Raw genomic sequence first — 7473 nt, 5'->3', positions numbered from 1 at the left:
GGTACAGCTACACAGAGCCCCCTTCTTTTCTGTCCTGAACACGAGACCAAATGGGGCACCAACAGAGTAAAACTATTGCTCCTAACACAGAGAAAAATAAGGAAATGAATGCAGGAGCTGTAGCAGGATATAGCAATAGTGACAAAAGTATATAGATCTGCTTTCTAAGTTTCATGAAAAAGAGAGGCCAAGTGTTAAGGAAATGGGTACAAGCAGAGGGAAGAGAAATGACCTTTTCACCTCCACAGCTAGAAAAGACCACAATACAGAGTCAGGCCATTTTGGGTAGCCTAAGATTTAAAATTAGGGCACAATCAGTCTGTCCAGAAAGCAGGGGGATAAATACAACCATTCCTACTTGCAATAACACAGTTTTATATGAGTGACAAGTTAAGGCAGGTGAGTTCTTCCCCAAGCAGTCTCCTTCCCACTGTCTCCTTTCTCCGTGCTGCAGCTGGGACCCCATCTCCTCACAGTTGGACCTCTGAGGCTTGGGTAAGGCTTTGTTTTAACCCACAGGCACCCCAGGGACAGTCCTTAACCTCTGCTTAGCACAGAGCCACAGTGTAGCTGTGGTGGGAAGGGACTTCTGGAGACTCCCTCATCCAACTCCCTGCTCAAGCTGGGTCAACTGGAACAGGTTGCTCAGGACCCTGCTGGCAGCCCAGTCTGTCTCACCAGCACAAGATGCCCATGTTTGGGGATGGGATGACTCTTTTGCTGTCAGCAGGGAGTTCACCACCCTCAAGGAATGATCTGCAGCCCAACACAGAACGGTCCTACTGTGAAATACAACCCCAGTTAAAATGCACTCAGCATAATATCTCTGAACATATACCCAGAGATACCTCCCAAACAGTTGTCACAGACACAGTCAGGAACCAGCTATGGATGTTCTAAGCAAGAAACCAGCCCTAAACTACTGAAACAATTCAGGGCAACCAGGGTGGGAAAAGGTCCCAGGTGCTGTTCCTCAGGTCTGCACAGAGAACCACCTCAGGAGCTGTGGTAGTTCCCATTGCTCAGCTGGCTGCCTCCTCCAGGAGACCTCCCAGAGGACCCAAATTTCACTGCACACAGGGACAAAACAGCAGGTGCTGCTTTCCCCAACATCCCACTCTGAGCAGCATGGCACTGCAGTGGAGCAGTAGCTCTAACTGTGGTCATCCTGAAGCAAGAGTGTGACCGTGCCCTTCACCCATTTGCTCCTTGTGGCACATCAACCCCAGGACCACGGTTCCCAGTATTGCTCAGCCCCTTGCTGGCAAATCTAAGGCAGCCCCATCGTTGGATGGCGTGGAGCATTTTAAAGCACATCCAGCTTTTGTATTTGACAGTGGCTCGCCATGCACGTTACAGAATAGAGGTTTTTATTTGCTCCCATTGTTTCAGTGTTTATTCCCCCAAGCACTTTTTTAATAGTGGGCTTTTGACAAAGTGTTTCCCCAGCAGTGGGAACTACATACACAGCACAAAGCAAACACTTGAAAGGTAAACATCCTTCACATCCCCTGCTGGTCCTAACCCCTTGGAGCTTGCCATTACCTCCCTCGGAGCAATTCAGCACAACTTAATCAAAGTTAAAAATGATACTCTGTGATTTTATTTTTTGTACTTGCTCAGCGAGCTTTTATTGGCAGCTGCTGCCAGGATCTGGGACTCTGCCAAATTCCCTGGTTATATTGCTCCAGTGTGGACAAACAAAGAAAGCCTATTTAAAGTTTCTTGGACACAAATAAGGTAAAAACATAACAAAATAAAAAACAATGTGTAATTATTTGTTTCCTTTATGAAGTGCCTCCTTCAGAGTCCTTTGAAATCGGTTCTGGTTTCCACCTACTAAAGTCACCCAAGTGAATAAGTTAATATTAATAGACATTCCTGAACCAGAATGTTACAACCAGATGCACGAATTCCAGGGAAAAAATGCCATCTACCTTTGCCTTTCATTTTACACTTCCTGAGACAAAATAACAACTTTAGCTCCTTGCCTTTCTCAGAAATATTTACCGCTTCTAATTACAACTCAAAACAACTTTGTAACTTTGTATTTAAATTATTTAATTGCATTAATTTAGAATGTTATATTAATTACTTATTAAAGCCCCTGTCATCAACACCTGCCTTTAGGTGCCTGCATTGATCTCCCCACCTTTGGTATTTCTGTGTCAGAGCTGACACCCTCTCATGTCATTTCGCAGCTAGTGATGACACTGAGGGCCCTGTCACCTCGTTAAGGTCACTGCCATGGCACTGCCTCTTTCAGCAGCTAAAAAATCAGAAACACAAAGGCACTGCTGAATCCACAGCCTGAAATTCACCCCTTTGCACAGCACAGCCTCTCATCCCATATCCTCTAGAACAGGGAGAGAGGTGTAGGGAGGACAGGAGAGAGGGAGAAGGGGAGGAAGAAGAGGGAAGAGGGACAGAGACAGAGAAGAGAAGGGGAAAAGAGAAAAATAACTCAGTTTGACAGGGCTATTTTGGCAGAATTTTGGAGCTAAAGTGCCTCCTGTCAACAACACACACAATGTGCTTTTGGAAAAGCAGAACCATACATGCAGTTCCTTGGCAGTTGGAAATAACAGTCAATATACAGACAAATGGGTTTTGGAGCATATGTTTTTGAACTCCCAACAAACTGCAGCTTATCCATTTTTTTCAGGTCACCTCCAATTTATTATGCAGAGGCAGTCACTTACTGGTGTGCACAGCCCCGAGCCACAGCAAAGCATAAGGAAAAAAAAACACCTTCTCTCCCAGCAGAAATGTCTGACAGCAAAGGAAGGTTTAAAAAAAAAAAAAAAAAGCTTCTTGTTTCCTTACCAGTGGCTTCAATAAGGAGATTAGGGAGTAAATCAAATTGCTGTTTTGCTTCTCCCTCTCACTCAGCAACTTTGTGTCTGAAAGAGCCTCTTAGAACTCATTCAAGAGGCTTGAAAATTCCAAGCAAAAGTAAAATTCATTTTCAATAATTTCTCGGTCTCGGGAAGCATCTGAATTCCCACCTGTAACAGAAAGAAGGAGCTGAAATGTTTGCCTTCTGTGCTAGACCACCTTCCCCACCTTTACTCCACCCTGGCTCAGCAGGTCCAGCTCCACCAGGGCTTGTGTTACCTGCAGGCAGCAAACACACCAGCCTGCCTGGGCTGGGAGCTTCCTGCCAGAAACTGCCTTTGCCCATGGATAAACCATGTGCTCTGGGCAGACACAGGGACATGGGGGCATGGGCTGGAAACCACAGCACCCAGATCCTTACTGCTGCAATTCAGCTTCCTCCACTCCTGGAGACAAAGATACTGCAGCATCTGCAGTGTCTCTGCAAGGGACGTGCCCCAGGACACATCTTCTGTGCCTCATAAAGGTGCTGCTGTCTTACTCTAGCAAGGGGGGTTTAATTCTGCTTATTTCTGTGCAAGGAGGTGTTGGCTCTGTTGATTTTGTCAGGATGGGTGTGACTTGGACTAGGATGGAAGGAAAGAATTAAGACTTCATCTCACTGAGTTTAAGGTTTATGTGTCAGACCCTCAACCAGGTAAGACCATTTAGAGTGAAAAGTCCTGGCTGTTTTCTGCAGACCTCTAACATGGCCCCATCCTGCCAGTCTTTAAAAGTTGCAGTCCTTAAAACATACCACTTCCTTCCTGCAGTTCATTCTCTGCTCCTGCGATGACCCATCAGCAGGTTTAATCCGGGAGGATTTGCTCTATCACCTCCCTAGTTCTCTTTGTAAATGAGAGATCGTCTCTCCACTGGTCTAAAAAGCAAGCTAAGAGTCAGAAGTGGTCTATTGATCCATTTCCAGAGCTGTGATGAGGGAGATACAAAAGAAAGGAGAGGATAGGCAGTTTTCTGTGACACACTAGAGAAGTGCATTTCGTGCTGGGGGAAAGGCTGGGACTCAGGTTAGCTCTCAGCCAGAGAAAATATTTGATTTTCAGTGGAGTAACACCAGCTTACTTCATCCATATATTTTTAAAGATACCTTTAGAATCATAAGTTATATTAAAGCATATTTCAGCAGACAGGAATTGCAGCAGAGTGCAGCTTGGTGTCGGGGCCATCTCAACTCTGCCATCTCAGCACAGTGTGTAAAGGAGGAATAGGGTTCAGGTCTGTCATGAGTTGGTGCCTCATTTCCATTGAAATTCACAAGAATAACATGTTTAAATCCCTTTGAGGATCTGACCTTAAAGAACCAAGACATTTCCAGCTTCCCATGCCTGAGTCGTACTGAAACATGCTTTGGTTCTAGTTATCATTATTATTGAGAACATACTGGTTTATACTGGTCATACTAACCCAGTATATCTATAACCTGGTTTATACTAACCCAGTCCTCTTGAGTTTTGCAGTGGGAATAAAGCAAGTTGAGAGCACACACTTTTAGTCAAGGCTAACTCTACCTCCTAACTCTACCTCTAACCCCTAACTCCTTCCCACACCTGGCTGCAGGTGGTGTGGAAATGCTCCCTGGTAGTCTGATCCATCTCATCTTGATTGTCCCAAGGGAGGAGAAAGAAGCAATCTTGGTTTCACCTTTTCTTATTTGCAGACCTCCTCCAGCACACCAAAGCAGGTGTGAACCAGTATTTGGAGGCTTCAAACCCACTCGCAGCATGTACCTCTCCTCTCATGAAGCCCCATCCTTTTGCAAACCACAGGTTTAAACTCAGCCTGGCTAATTCTGCCCTGTGTTCAAGAGCCAGCACGCTGCCAGTGGCATTCCCTGAGCTCTGGGGCCTATCACCATGATCTACCATGAATTCACAGCTCAGATCCCTCTTGCTGCTAACCCAGGGACCCACAGCTCTGCCTGAGCTACATCAGAATACCTGGAACTCAAATTGGCCCATCCAGTTAATTTCTCCTGCAATCTCTGGGTTACAGCCCTTTCCTTTCTATTTTACTGATTGTTAATCAAACTGAAACACAAGCTGCAGTTCATTTTACTTGCAAGAATGTAATTGTAAATCCCTTTTATCCATTTCTTTAGCATCCTCTGGATTTCACAGCCAAAAATCACAGCAAAATGCATTTGAAAGTTGCAGTCTGAAGTAATTACTTTGTTGATTGCCAGGAGGATAATATTCCTACAAATAATATTCTTTACGATGCTGATTAACTGAATATTGCTGTGAGCAAAGTAGCAAAGTAATTAAGTGCACAGCCGTGTCACACCTGGACAGGCAGTACAGCCAGCCTAGGTCCTTGTCTACAGCAATCAACCTGCTTTGCTCCCTGTCCATCCATGCAAATCAGCCGAGAAACACTTGGCAGCCCTTCAAAGAGCTTTCCTGTCGGTGGATCAGGACCCCTGTTTAGCTGCGTGTTTTGGTCTTGGCTGGGATGGAGTTAGTTTTTCTCATGGAATCTGCTGTGTTTTGTGCTGGAACCAGTGCTGATAACCCAGGGATGTTTTTGTTGTTGCTGAGCTGAGATTGCACAGAGTCAAGGCCTTTTCTGCTCCTCACCCCACCCCACCAGCGGGGAGACTGGGGGTGCACAAGGAGCTGGGAGGGGACACAGCAGGGACAGCTGACCCCAACTGACCCAAAGGATACTCCATATCATGTGGTGTCATGTTTAGCATGTAAAGCTGAGGGAAGAAGGAGGAAGAGGAAGAGGAGTGATGCCGTTTGTCTTCCCAACTCACCATTACGTGTGATGTAGCCCTGCTGTCCTGGGGATGGCTGAACAGCTGCCTGCACATGGGAAGTGGTGAAAGAATTCCTTGTTCTGCTTTGCTTGTATGTGAGGCTTTTGTTTCACCCACTGAACTGTCTTTATCTCAGCCCATGAGTTTCTTACTTTTACTCTTCTGATTCTCCCCCCCATCCCACCAAGGAGGGGGTGAGAGAGCGGCTGTGGGGGCCTGAGTTGCCAGCTGGGGTTAAACCATGACACTACAGCAGGATTTCTCTGAGCTGGTGAGCCCCAGGGAGGCTGTGAGGGGCATTCCACAACTCTGGCAGTGCAGGGCATGGGTATCTGAGACCAGGCTGCCTGATAGGACAACTGCTGTTTTGTTAACGGGACCTCTTTACAGCACAGGGCTAGTGGCTTTCAGCACACAGCGGTTTTGGGATATCACTTGTAGGGTCAAGAACCTTGGCCATCTGTACTCGGGAGACTGGTAGACTCTGACTAATTGCAAAGCACTAGAAGTTACACAACTATTTCCTTACGCAGGGCTTTGAAAATCTCTTCTTGAGTGATTTTAGCTTCTTGTGCAAGGGGGGAAATAGTCAATTCTCTGTAGCCAAACTCATTCTCAGAGATGCCCCCATGAAGACACTGGGGACCAGCACCTCCAGCTCTGCATAACACTTGCCACTGGCTTGCCCAGCCAGTGTTGGAGTAAGAAGGAATAGATGGATACTAAAACTGCCCTTAGCTGTGCTTCCCAACAGACAGATGCACATATCATGTGCTGCTGATGTCCCAGGAAGCTTTGATCACACAGCAAGGACTGAAACTTATAGAGATGTGTGTCTACATACAGACACTCATATATCTAGCTATATACATCATATATGCAAGTGAACAGAAAAAGATTGCTGCCAGCATTTCCAGTTGCAGTTCTTTTCCTGATCATGGAGCATAGATGAGCAGATTAGATCTAATCCTGGAAATTAAGATTAGGTACTCCTAAATCCAAAGGGCACTGAGGGACTCATTTCTTTCCAGATGGGACTCTTCCTCTCTCAGGAGCCAGCCAAACACAATCAGTGCTTACTCTCAAGTATACACAGATACTTCCTAATTTGTGTGTGTGTGTGTGGTCTGAATTGACATAATATTCTCAGTCCATACCAAGGACATTTCATGGTACATTTACACCTGGTCCAGCTATTTATCAGTCGCACACATTTCTCAGTCACCTCGTTCCGCATCAGCACCACCAGCATCCTGCTTCAGCCTCTGAGCTCTGTCATTTTCCAAGTGCTTTGCCAGGGCTCCTCAGATGGGCTTTATGGTAAAACATGAGAGCAGTGCTCGGAGGAATGAATTACAGCTCCCTGCCAGACAAACGGACTCCAGGCTCCACTTTGCATAATTGTCACTGCAAGGACCTCAGGCTCCAGAAGGAGGTTAATGACACTCACTGCTTGTTTTGAGTCACTCCAAGGACTGAAATGTCACAATCCATAACGATGGATTTGTCAGTGCCAGCTAAATAGTGTGCAATGACACTCCAGCTGCTGTGGGCTCTGCAAAGACTGGTCCTCCAGGATGCCCAAGAGATACTGCTGCCTCACTCAGGGTCCTAACAGCACCCACCACTTACAGCCTCCTTAAAAGCCCTCACTTTACAGACAACTGTTTCCATTTTTATTTTAAAACGTCACATTTTTCTCATTATAAATGTGTGAGGTTTACCAAACACACTGCCTGGGTTAGAGGTACCACAGCTCCCACCCTGCATGTCACAGGTAATGCAAAACACATCCAATCAATTTAAATCGGGTT

This window comes from Myiozetetes cayanensis, unplaced genomic scaffold, assembly GCF_022539395.1.
Source record: "Myiozetetes cayanensis isolate MyiCay16 unplaced genomic scaffold, myiCay2020 scf7, whole genome shotgun sequence".
NCBI classification, from domain to species: Eukaryota; Metazoa; Chordata; class Aves; order Passeriformes; family Tyrannidae; genus Myiozetetes; species Myiozetetes cayanensis.
The sequence above is the reverse complement of the archived record's forward strand: the minus strand, read 5'-3'. Positions refer to the sequence as shown.